This window comes from Trichomycterus rosablanca, chromosome 3 (genome assembly GCF_030014385.1).
Source record: "Trichomycterus rosablanca isolate fTriRos1 chromosome 3, fTriRos1.hap1, whole genome shotgun sequence".
NCBI lineage: Eukaryota > Metazoa > Chordata > Actinopteri > Siluriformes > Trichomycteridae > Trichomycterus > Trichomycterus rosablanca.
Window position 1 is genome coordinate 50,400,647 of NC_085990.1, and position 12,957 is coordinate 50,413,603.

General features: G+C 39.9%; 1 protein-coding gene across 2 annotated transcripts in view; it reads left to right on the plus strand.

The window, feature by feature from the left end:
• The first annotated feature begins 1,293 nt into the window (after positions 1–1,293).
• tlcd4a (TLC domain containing 4a) overlaps positions 1,294–12,957 on the plus strand; it is a 35,572-nt gene continuing 23,908 nt past the window's right edge. For both annotated transcript variants that reach the window (XM_062991428.1, XM_062991429.1), the window contains exon 1: positions 1,294–1,509. The gene's annotated coding sequence lies outside the window, so the exon portion shown is untranslated. The remainder of the gene's footprint in view (positions 1,510–12,957) is intronic.

The window sequence follows — 12,957 nt, forward strand, 5'->3', positions numbered from 1 at the left end:
GGGCCCCGAACGACTTCTACAGAAGTCGGTCACCTTGGGCTCTTGATCCTCTAGGGACCTAGAGATTGCCAGGCAAGCCACCGTGCCCGCTGGCTCTATAAGGGGAGGGGGGTGTGCCGACCGAGTGTTGCTCCACCAAGGGGGAGGGGGCGTGGCGGAAGCAGTGCCTACCATTCGCAACCGAGAGCTGGTTCACCAAGGGGAGGGGGCGTGGTGCGAGGAGGGACAGCCTGGGGCAACCCAATATTTTGAAAACTTTTAAAGGGTGCCGTGACTGAGCAAAGGTTGAGAAACTCTGGTTTAATGTATTAATCTATTTATGTTTTTGGAGGGGGCCCTGGGCAACTCTTTGCCCAGGGGCCCAGACTATCCTTAATCCGTCCTTGGGACCTATGGGTGTGTGTGTGCAGGTGGGGAAGTAATGGAAGCTACACTCTATTCTTTAGTCTGTTAGTGTGTGTCCCAAACGTTGTGTATCTTTTGCCTGATGGGAGAAGGGCAAACAGTCTGTGACCTTGGTGGATTGAGTCGTTTACGTTTTCGGCATTTATCCAAAGCGACTTACAAAACTGTGACAGTACACATTCTGAGCAATTACACTGGGTGTAGTTTCCCTTTCTCCATATACTGTAAATAACATTATGAAAAGATTCAGTGTATCCAGAGAAATATGAGCCTTAAGAGCCCAACAGTGACCATCTGGCAGTGGTGGGGCGTGAACCAGCGATCTTTTGATTACTAATTCATTACCGTAACCGCTAGGCAAAAACTGCCCAGTCTTTGATGTTATTTCGAGGCCTTTTATGTAGGCTGCTTGGGTGGCACGGTTGCCTCACAGCAAGAAGGTCCTGGGTTCGATTTCCAGATAGAGCGGTCTGGGTCCTTTCTGTGTGGAGTTTGCATGTTCTCCCAGTGCATGGGTTTCCTCCGGGAGCTCCGGTTTCCGCCCACAGTCCAAAGACGTGTACGTGAGATGAACTAGAGTAATATAGAAATAATTGGCTGTGATGGTGTTTGACACTGAACCTGAAGTGATGAATCTTGTGTAACCTGTAACTACCTGTTCTGTCATGGATGGAACCAAAGGTGTAAAACATCATCTTTAAATCCTAATAAACTAATAAACAAACACGTAGGTAATTATAATAATAAAATAGAAAACAGTGCTCAGTGATGTGTCTTTAAGAATGAGTGTGAAACCCGATGCTCTGGAGTAACCTCCTCCATCTCTGCAGCATCCAGCTCTAACATGGATCGTTCCTGCTATGTTCTCCTGCCCAGCATGACCACGCATGGCGTTCACACACACAGGCTGGAGTTTATCCGCTCTGAAATGAAGTCAAGGCCGTGTTTTGGTTCTGAGATGGGGGGTCGATAAGGTTACCGGGTGAGGAGTGAGAGATATTCGGTCGGTGTTGAGATGTGTGCAGTCGTTGTGCTCAATTAGCTGCCAAGTACAGGAGCTACCTAGCTAGCTAGCTAGCTAACATCATTGATGGTCGGCAAGAGGTAAGCATATATAAATAAATAAATAAATGATAAAAACAGACAGGTTTATTGCATGTCATGCTATATTTTGACTCTCTCTTGTTGTTTGTTTGTTGTTTTTTTAATTCTTGTGACAGCATTTATTTTGACTATACATGTGAGTGTAACGACATGCTTGCTTGTTTTGCTGGACCAAGTGTCGTGGTGCAGTTTGTCAGTATAGTAATACATATAACATGTAATACACTAGTTTAAATGCTATTATATTATATGTTTTGCGTTGTGTGGTAGCATTTTATTTTAATATATTATTAGCTAAAGTAGTAAGCTTTATTTCACCTTTATTTTGCCTACTTTCGTTTTGTTAATGGTGGTAGTAGGAGCATGCAAATCATCACAACTTTATTACCTTCGTTATATGCGAATTCAGTTTATTATTGTCATTTTATTATCGACAGGATTTTGTTCTGGATTAAACACAAACTTAATTTCATAATACTGTGTTTGAACAGCTGCTGGGGGTTAAATTCGACCCCAGTAATACTATATTTTTGGTTACTTTTGCCCCCATTTCCATGACACGGAACCACATTATACGGTCCTTGTTTCCTTTGCCAAGTAACCCCAACCTTTGCTTTGCATTTAATTTAATTTAATTTAATACAAAACAAAAGCATAAACATTACAAACATGGTGTAAATACATTAAATCAGTGTAAAAAAAAATCAATCAGTGACTCGTATTGTACTTAAGTACTAAATTTGGTTATTCTTCTTGACCAGGAACAAGTGTTCTCCAGGGTTGCCAGATTGCTTCACTGGTTTCTCAGTCAAAAATACACATAAAATAGCCTATATTCATTATTTCAACAATATTAAACCAGTTAAACCAATATGACCTACTAATAAACTGCTAATATCCTAAAAAAAGATCAGTAATTATTAATAATGAAGGCCATTTGCAAAGTATGAGATTTAAAGCATTTCGTAGGATAGGACACACGATCAGCCATAACATTAAAACCACCTCCTTGTTTCTACACTCACTGTCCATGTTATCAGCTCCACTTACCATATAGAAGCGCTTTGTAGTTCTACAATTACTGACTGTAGTCCATCTGTTTCTCTACACGCTTTGTTAGCCCCCTTTCATGCTGTTCTTCAATGGTCAGGACCCCCACAGGAACACCACAGAGCAGGTATTATTTAGGTGGTGGATCATTCTCAGCACTGCAGTGACACTGACATGGTGGTGGTGTGTTAGTGTGTGTTGTGCTGGTATGAGTGGATCAGACACAGTAGCGCTGCTGGAGTTTTTAAACACCTCACTGTCACTGCTGGACTGAGAATAGTCCACCAACCAAAAATATATCCAGCCAACAGCACCCTGTGGGCAGCGTCCTGTGACCACTGATAGCAGCAATAGATGAGCGATCGTCTCTGACTTTACATCTACAAGGTGAACCAACTAGGTAGGAGTGTCTAAAAGAGTGGACAGTGAGTGGACACGGTATTTAAAAACTCCAGGAGCGCTGCTGTGTCTGATCCACTCATACCAGCACAACACACACTAACACACCACCACCATGTCAGTGTCACTGCAGTGCTGAGAATGATCCACGACCTAAATAATACCTGCTCTGTGGGGGTCCTGACCATTGAAGAACAGGATGAAAGGGGGCTAAAAAAGTATGTAGAGAAACAGATGGACTACAGTCAGTAATTGTAGAACTACAAATGTACCACGCTGGATGTACCAAGTGTACCACGCTGGAACTCACTGAGCTCCTGAGAGCGACCCGTTCTTTCACTAATGTTTGTAGAAGCAGTCTGCATGCCCAGGTGCTTGGTTTTATACACCTGTGGCCATGGAAGTGATTGGAACACCTGAATTCAATGATCTGGATGGGTGAGTGAATACTTTTGGCAATATAGTGTACCAAGAGTCAAAAATAATGATGATAGTGTGATGATGGTCTGGGGCTTGTCTTGCCTCTATAGGACCTGGACCTCTTGTTATAATTTATGAAACCATGAATTCTGCTCTCAATAAGAAAAAAGGAGAATGTCCACCTGTCAGTTCGTGACCTGAAACTCAAGATCAGTTGAGTTATGAAGCAGAACAATGGTCCGAAGCACACAACCAAGTCCAACTCTGAATGATTTGAAGAAACAAAATTATAGTTTTGGAGTGGCCGAGTTTGTGACTTGAATCCCATTCAGCTGCTGTGAAGACTTTAAACAGACAGTTCATGCTCGAAACCCTCTAATGTAGTCGTATTAAAACAGTTCTGTAAAGAAAATGGTCCAAAATTCCTCCACAGTGATGTAAATGCTCATCACTAGTTACTGTGAACGCTTGCAGTTACTACCAAGGGTGGCAAAACCAGTTATTAGGTTTAAATGGCAATTACGTTTTCACATGGGTGACATAGGCTTTGAATAAATCTTTATCTTAAATAAATGAAATGATCGTTTGAAAGCTGCTTAATGTTATTACTATTAATGTCTTTATAAAAATTAGTTGGAAGGTCTGAAATATTTAGGAAAAATAGAAGAAATCCTTTTCCTAAATATTTTTTTTTACATCATAGATCAGGGGTGCCCACACTTTCGTGGCTTGAGATCTACTATTTCAGTCGACAGGTCATCACGATCTACTTTTTAGATCTAAAAATTACACTAACCTCATTCTGATGATTTACACCGAACGGTGTCGGTCAGGTTTATGTAGTCTGGACTGTAGCTGCTGATACTGATTCTCAAGCAGCTTCCAAGTGTTCATCAGTAAGAGTGGATCGATATTTACACTTGATTATTTTCATGTGGGAAAAGTCTGATTCACACAAGTAGGTTGATTGAAAATGCTGTGAAATATGTGGCAGATTTCTTATTTTTGGATATTTTTCCTCAGCCAGCAAGTTCCAAAATTGTCCAGCAGAGGCGCTTGAGTTTATATGAATGTCAGATTGTAGGGTTATAATTTTGTTGTATGTAACGTGAGATCTGAATATTCTCCGTGTTCTGACCCGAATCGAACCGTTTTTTTGGGTTCTTTGTGCTTGGTTGCACACTCATCTTCACAAACAGTAGGGGTGTGCTATATCGTATCGTTCACGATAATACCGGTATAATTTTTTAAACGATACAAAAAATCCCATATTGTAATAATAGCGATATTCTGCGTTGTTTACGTAATGACGTCACACAGCTACGCAAATGGCGTACGTTAGTTACGTGGGTCATTTGGGCACAGCGACGAGTATGGCGGAACGCGGCTCTGCGGTGGAGGAGCTCGTTCCAAAAACTCCAAGTCCACCATAAATTCATCTTTGGCAACCCAAATCCCAACCACCGCTTTGCCGGCAACTTTTTTGCACGCAGTATTTCTGCACGCAGGTTCACACAGGGACGCAATTCAACAGCGCACCTCCTCCAAACAGTGCAGGAATGCTCTCAACATTAATGTCAACCACCAACACAGATGTAGTACTACTATTACTTAGTACTAATACTACTACTGTACTTAGTAGTAATGGTGGCGCGCTACGAGTAAAGGCCCACCGGGCTCTGCGCGTTGCAGTGTTGCCAGATTGGGCAGTTATCCGTTTTAAAATTAGTTTTCCATGCATTCACACTGGCATGTTCTGTGGTTCAATTAAGTGTCATCATTACACACAAGTTGGCAGCCAAATGTTAAACTGCCAACTGATCACTGCCTGTATAGGTAAATGAGTGAGTGACCACATAAAAAAAGGTATCAGTTTCTGTGCCACCCCTGTGCTAGCAATGGTCTTAGTCTGGCCACCACTGTGAAAATTGTCTGACTCCGCCATTACAATGTGTTAACTTATATTAATTCTAAATAAAACCTGAACATTATATTTTTTTTGCAATAGTGTTTTCTCGAAATAAATAAAATATTTTTCAGTGTTTTGTTATATCGCCAAAAATATCGTTATCGCAAAAATAACCTGAAATATCGTGATATTATTTTAGGGCCATATCGCCCACCCCTAGCAAACAGTGCAGGTTACAAAAGGAAAAATGCAAAAGTGGTGCAAACTGGCTACAGATGAATGAAAACTTTCTAGACTAGCAGTGCTTTAGGTGAGCTGGGGCGTAGCTCTGGTAACAAAATTAAAGAAACAGTGGCCACATTTCATGTCAATCATGTTGACCTGTTTGAATGAGGCGCGATCTACCAGAGTGCACTGTGTGGGATCGACAAATTGGTCACCCCTGTCATAGTGTATATTGGACAGTAGAGATGGACCGATCGGGGTTTTTGGCACCGATCTCCGATCTCCTTTCAGGGACATCAGCCGATAGCCGATTCCGATGGGTGGGGGGGGGGGATTAGCAGTAAATAAACTTAAAAAGAGCCTCACAGTAAAGATACACCGGAGCAGGGCGTGTGTGTGTGTGTGTTTGTGTGTTTGTGCCTTTAGAAGAGACGCAGTTACAGAGTTACAGAGACGCAGAGTTCACAGTATCGCTATAAGTGATTCATTGATTCATGAGTTGATTCGTTTTTATGTGAAGCGTAAGTTTCTCTTCTCGGTTATCTCTCCGTGTTTACTGTTATTAATTAAATGTCGTGGTTTTAAATAAACACCAGCTACTACAGAACATTCTGTGTGACTCTCTTACATTAAAAAGCTTCATTAAACTGCTATTACCACAGATCTGTAACCGAGTCAGACTCGTTCCGTCTAAGCAGCTAAAAGTTTTCTAAAAGTTCAGCAGATGATCCTGAACTAACGAATTTGGTAATGAATAAACTTTTGCCTCGGATTGGCTCTGTAACGTCTTCTGTTCTCATCTACATCACAAGTAAGAACCGCTTACGATTTACCAAAGTGAACCAGGAGTTTATATAACGTGCTGATAGAATCGACTCGGATGTGACCGGGTTGAATTATCTTTTTAAAGTAAATATTACAATCAGCAAAATTACATCGTAAGAGCTTTCACGATGGTTTCTGTACGATGGTTGATGAATGGTGATGCGATGGTTGGTGCTTCGTAGCTCAAAGTCTGGATCAATCCACTGAGCTGTTAACTTAACGTGGTCTTTATATATCACACGATCGGATCGGCTACTTTTAGGAAATATCGCCGATCGCCGATAGCATATTTTGATTAAAAATCGGCCGATACCGATTCGTAGCCGATCGATCGTCCCATCTCTATTGGACAGTATAAAAATCACCAGAAAGGATTGATTAAACAATGTTGGGGAAATATGTTTTTAGACTTTTAGTCATTTAGATGAGTTTGGTATGAAGTCATTTTCATGACTGTTTCAGATTCTGTTTTAATAGGTTTTCATTCATTGACCAAATTGTTTAATTATCTTGTTGCATTGTGTTCCTCAGATATTCCACCTTTTTTGCTTTAATAACAACAATTAAAGACTCACTATTATAATAATTATTATAATTTTGATGCCAAAAATAATATTCTGATGGGTATGGAACATCTGAATCTGTATCGTACACTGTATTTGTATCTGCGGCAGCAACATTGGGTGAAATATTGTCCAGTGTAAAGGTGGCCGAAGAGTACGTCCATGTAAAAATCATGCGTTAAGGCAGGTTTTGCTTAGCTGTTACACCATAGGCTAGTGTAGAACGTATGTAAATCTTTAGTGAGTAAGATTGCTTGACGTTGGCCTGGCTGTACACGCTGTAGTGTTTGTGTTTTCTCACATGCTTTGTTTAGCTGCATGTTTACGTCTGTACGTCTCGCTGTTGCACCTGCACATGTTCTGTTTGCCCAGAGCTGCATCAGCATACCCATAACCAGTTCTGTATGATCTTGCTTTACCTATATGATGATGACAGTCTAGCTACTGGCCTACCTTTACAGCTATATTACTCATAGGGTTTAGAGCAGGCTTTAAGCTTTATAAGCAGTTATAGCCACAGGTAAAAATAACTAACGTTTTAAATGTGGTTGTGAAGCGTAGGTTTCTTATCAAAGTCAGTGTGTGTCAGGACAAAGGATTTAAATGTGTGTAATGATTTAAATATGTGATTAAGAAATGTGTTTTTTATGGGCAGGGAAAATGAGAATTATTTTATTAAGTTTACATATGTTTATCAGTAACATTGCTTGACATCTAACACTAAATGAACGTTACTAAGGTCATTCCTACAATTCGGTGCCTTTTGTGTCCCCGGTACTGATCATTGTATTTATGAAGTACATTTTAAACAATACCATTTCTAAACATCTTACTGAAATAATGAACACTTTCAAATACTAAACACAATGTTTTCTACCCTCCCAAAATAAAATGACTGTATACGTACTGTTTTTATCTCTTAGATAGCAGAGGTTTTCCAGTGCTGTACATTCTGATTTAGTGATGATATATGAGGTTTAATCATGAAAATATCTCAGTCTTTCAATACTGTTTAAAGGTTTTGCTTAAGTCCCTCTAAACCTTGGATTTTTTTTTTCTTTATGAGTTTGATTTTATTGCTGATTATTTAAGCAATAGAACACTTGAGGTCGTGTGTTATCGCGAATAACATCTCGCCTTCGGCTCGTGCCTGCGACCAAATCACAGCCGTGATGTTATCCGAGATAACACACGACCTCGAGTGTTCTATTGCTTTTATACAACAGTTTTTACAAAATAAAAAAAGAAAATAAATCAAAGAAGCCCTGAATTTCATAATAAATATGCTTTAATATTGACAATAACTTCCGCCACAAAGTAGTTCCACAGCGAATGAGTTGCTGCTATGCAGCGGTAAAAATTCCCGACCCTGCCTTAACACAGTAGGTTAAAAAAGACATATAAGCTGCGTCCGGAATCGCATACTTACAGAGTACGTACTAGATTGGAGGAAGTATGCACTACTCGGCAGGTAAAAAAGTACATACTTTCAGTACAGCAGTATGCAGTATGCACTAAACACCGCTACGTACTACATCCACCATCTTACTAACGTCAAGTGATGACGTAAGGACGTGATGACGTAATATCACCAAAATTTTTGATATTTATCGTCTTTTTGTTATTTATTCGTCTTTAAAATTTTTTATTTTATTTATCTTACTTACACTTGTGAACAGAGGACTCAGTTTTCCGCGTCTTTCTTGTTTCTTATTCCGCTTTGAACGCCTACGCAGCTCCAGTTGCATTATGGGATACATTAGCGGATCGCAAGTGTGCATCGCTTGCTTACTCAAACATGGCTGCCCAATAAGTAGGTCATCCGGGTACCTCTTTATTTGCACTGTGTATTCGGACATACTAACCGCTCTCGCGTACTCATTTCGCGTACTACTGACCATGGAAGTATGCGATTCCGGACGCAGCTATAGTTTAACACCACAAAGTAACGCTAGTTTGGAATAAAAATAATAAGCGAATATGAATAAGCGAAGATGAAAGGAAAAGGAGAAAAAGCTAAAAATAAAATTAATTAAGAATTAAAAGATAGAATGTAGTTATTTATTAGAGTTATTGTGTTATTTGTATATGTTAATCTGCACACCTTCGTATCAATTTCTGGATGTGTATGAGCACAAATAGGCCTACAAAACAACCGGCGGCTTGTGTGCATGAAGCTTGTCATTACTGGCAACGCGTCAGCGGAGTAATACAGTTGTGGTGGGAAAAGGCCGTAACTGTTATCACCAATATCAGCACGGTTAGAACGCTTCTCAACCAATCAGATTGGAAGGTCGGAACTAACTGTTGTATAAAACTGTTGGGTTTTTCACACGTCCCTCAAGTTGCTGTCCACCCTGTTATTTCTTACTACTAGTGGTGGGCGGATCGATCCGAATATCGATAGTATCGATACCAACGTTGGTATTGGAATCGGATCGATACTTTAGTTTCAGTTTTTTCTCTGCTACATTCAGTACGTTCCTCCCGATTTATCAAAAAGTAGACGTGTGTGTGTGTGTGTGTGTGTGCAAACACCACTTTTTTACATCTAACATGCACACTTTGCTCCTCGTCTCTGCTCCGCTGTGTTTTATTGTCGTGCCATCACGTGACTAAGTTACACTGAGAGAAAATACATGTAGCAGTAAGTGACAGGCAGAGAGAAAAAGTGGATATTTTTCATCAGTTAATTAAAAAAAAAAGAAAAAAAAAAGAGTTTTAAAACATTTGTTCTTCAGTTACAATGCTGTACTGTACTTTGTTTTAAGCCAGAGAAGGAGTGCAGTGAAAGGAATAAACGTATTTTTATTATATTATTGTTTATGAACAAAAAGCTTTCACTAAAAAGAATTGACGTTCTTTAATATTTTTGTGTACTTTATTTTACAAAAAGCCAGAGCGTACAATGAGCGGGTGAATTCTGTTTCCTTATTCAATATATAATTGTTTCTAAACAAAACCCCCAGACTTCATTAAAGTTTATTACATGAATAAAATTACTTTTTATTCCCCTAAAAACTGTAGTGGGTTTTCACATGCACATGATTAACTAATTAACACAAAATCATTCAGTCGTCAAAGCATATTGATGATACGTTCACCTCATAAATCATGACACACTGCTTTTCCCTACATGAAAAGTATCAGTATCAGTATCAGTGTCGGTGATACTGGCCCTGTATTTACTTGATAGTCACAGTACCACTACTTACTACTGTCTCTTAAAATGAAGAGCTGTTTTACATACTGACATCATTTCCTGGAGCTCACATGATCTTTTTGGAGGGAAAACAACTGTGGAAGATGAGCGGCTCATTAAACTCCTCATTTTAATGTTGTTTTATCCACATTTTATCCTAAAAGTCTTATATGGTCAACCATAACATGTCCACCCTTCTTCGTCTTCTTCCTCGGCCTTTGTCCCGTTCGGTTGTGGGGTCGGCTCTCGGCGGATCTCGATCCGCATTGATTTGGCACAGTTTTTACGCCGGATGCCCTCCCTGACACGACCCTCCCTATTCATCAGGGCCTGCACTGGTTATCCGGGCTTGCACTGGTTTGTGCATCTAGCGGCTAGGTACCTATAGGACAATTCAGTGTTTCTAATTAGCCTGGCTGCATGCCTTTGGACTGTGGGAGGAAACCGGACCACCCGGAGGAAACCCACGCGGACACGGGGAGAACATGCAAACTCCACACAGAAAGGACCCGGACCACTCGACCTGGGGATCGAACACGGGACCTTCTTGCTGTGAGGCCACGGTGCCGCCCTATAACATGTCCGCCCTGTTATGGGATATATGAGAAAAAGCAAAACGATTTGATCATTTAAAAAATTATCACACTAAAAAACAGAGAATTCTTTGTCTGAATTCACTTGTATGCTCGCTAGCTAATGGCTATTTTTATGTCAGAATGTCCACTCTGTTATGGTCAGCGATGTTACATCCTAAGACGTAACAGGGTGGACGTCACAGTGTATATGGGATGCATGTGTAATTTATATAGCTTTATTATTCAGTTTGGTTATAATAATAACAGAAATAATTAGAGATGGGACGATCGATCGGCTATGTATCGAAATCGGCCGATTTTTAATCAAAATATGCGATCGGTCGATGTTTCCTAAATTCAGCAGATCCGATGGCGTGATATATAAAGATCGCCTCCATATTAAGTTAACAGCTCAGTGGATCGAGCCAGACTTTGAGCTACAAAGCGCCAACCATCACATCACCGTTCGTCAACCATCGCATTTCATGACCTAAAATAACATCATTAACGTTGTGCATCATACATACGATGCAATTTTGCTGATTGAAATATTTACTTTAATAAGATAATTCAACCCGGTCACATCTGAGTCGATTCTATCAGCACGTTATATAAACTCCTGGTTCACTTTGGTAAATCGTAAGCGGTTCTTACTTGTGATGTAGATGAGAACAGAAACGTTACAGAGCCAATCAGAGGCAAAAGTTTATTAATTACTAAATTCATTAGTTCAGGATCATCTGCTCTGACTGACAGAAAACTTTTAGCTCCACAGGCAGAACGAGTCTGACTCGGTTACCGCTCTGTGGTAATAGCCGTTTAATGAAGCTTTTTAATGTAAGAGAGTCACACAAAATGTTCTGTAGTAGCTGGTGTTTATTTAAAACCACGACATTAATTAATAACAGTAAAAACAGAGCGATAACTGAGAAAAGAAACTTACGCTTCCCATAAAATGAATCGACTCCTGAATCACTTATATCGATACTGTGAACAGAGCGTCTCTCTTAAAGACACACACACGTCAATGCTTCTGTCACCGGTTTATCTTCACTGTTCGTCCTATTTTTAAGGTTTTTTCAGACTGAACTGGATAACATTAAACCTGCGTGTGTGCGTGTGTGTGGTCAGTTAGACTAATTAAATATGTCTCCTGTGGGTGAAAAAATGAATTGCTTTAGTTTTAGAAGTAACATAAACCCCCCCACCCCCCGATCGGTACATCTCTAGAAATAATGATGTTATGTGTTCATCCTTTAAAGAACGGCCTTAAGTGCAGCTGAAAGACACAACAGTTCTGCATTTGTCCTTAACAGGGTGGACATCCTGGGTCAGAATCTGCATCGAAATGTTTTAATAAAACCTACAGCAAATAAAAACAGTGTTTTATTTTCAAAAAAGTTTTAAGGTCCAAAAGGCACCCAATCCCCGGAATGACCCACTACAGTTTAGCTATATAACAATCTAGATTACTTACAAATCACAGATTCTTAAATTAATTGTTAATTTAGTTTTAGACAAAATAACTATATTTTCAGACATAAACACTTTTCCTTTTATACAATAAGCTTGTCCTTTAGCTAGCACCTTTCTAGACCCTTTATGAACATGTTGCTAGCTAGCTCCTAAGCTCATGCCACTTTGTGTGGTTTATTCAGCAGCAGTCTGTTCATGATTTCCGTCTCCACTGTTATGTGCTTTAATCAGATCAGATATTAACCAGCTAGTGCTTGTGTGCTGTATAGAGGAGGGTAAACGCTTCCTTCTATGCTCTGATGTCTCATTGTGCTCTTTGTGCAGCTGGTAAAAATACCGCTTCAATACAAATACAGCGGTCAATTTACCTTGTAGCACCTTTTCACACATGTTAAACACATAAGCTCCCACTCCCACAGACGATATATTTAGGAACATTTACAAGGGTTTAATTTATCAAGGATGGATTTGCTCTACTTTACAGTGCACTGTTGAAGTGGTTTTCTGCTGTTTGTGTAATAACATCTTCCTCATTATCCGTAGTCACAGTATATGATTCAGAAATGCCCAGAATGCTCCCAATACTGACCCCAACACACTGATGTAAAAATGATAAATGGGTAATGTTAGGATCCGTATGGTTTGGTTTAGATTGGCAGGAAACCCCATGTGAAAAGAAGCGCTTGGTTTTGACACACGAATCGGAGGGGACGAGTGACGATTGCAGGACGTTTACAGATTAGAAAAAGACAAAAAGTGAATCAAAGTCCTGCCTTCAAGCACAGAAGTAAATTTAGGAGCAGA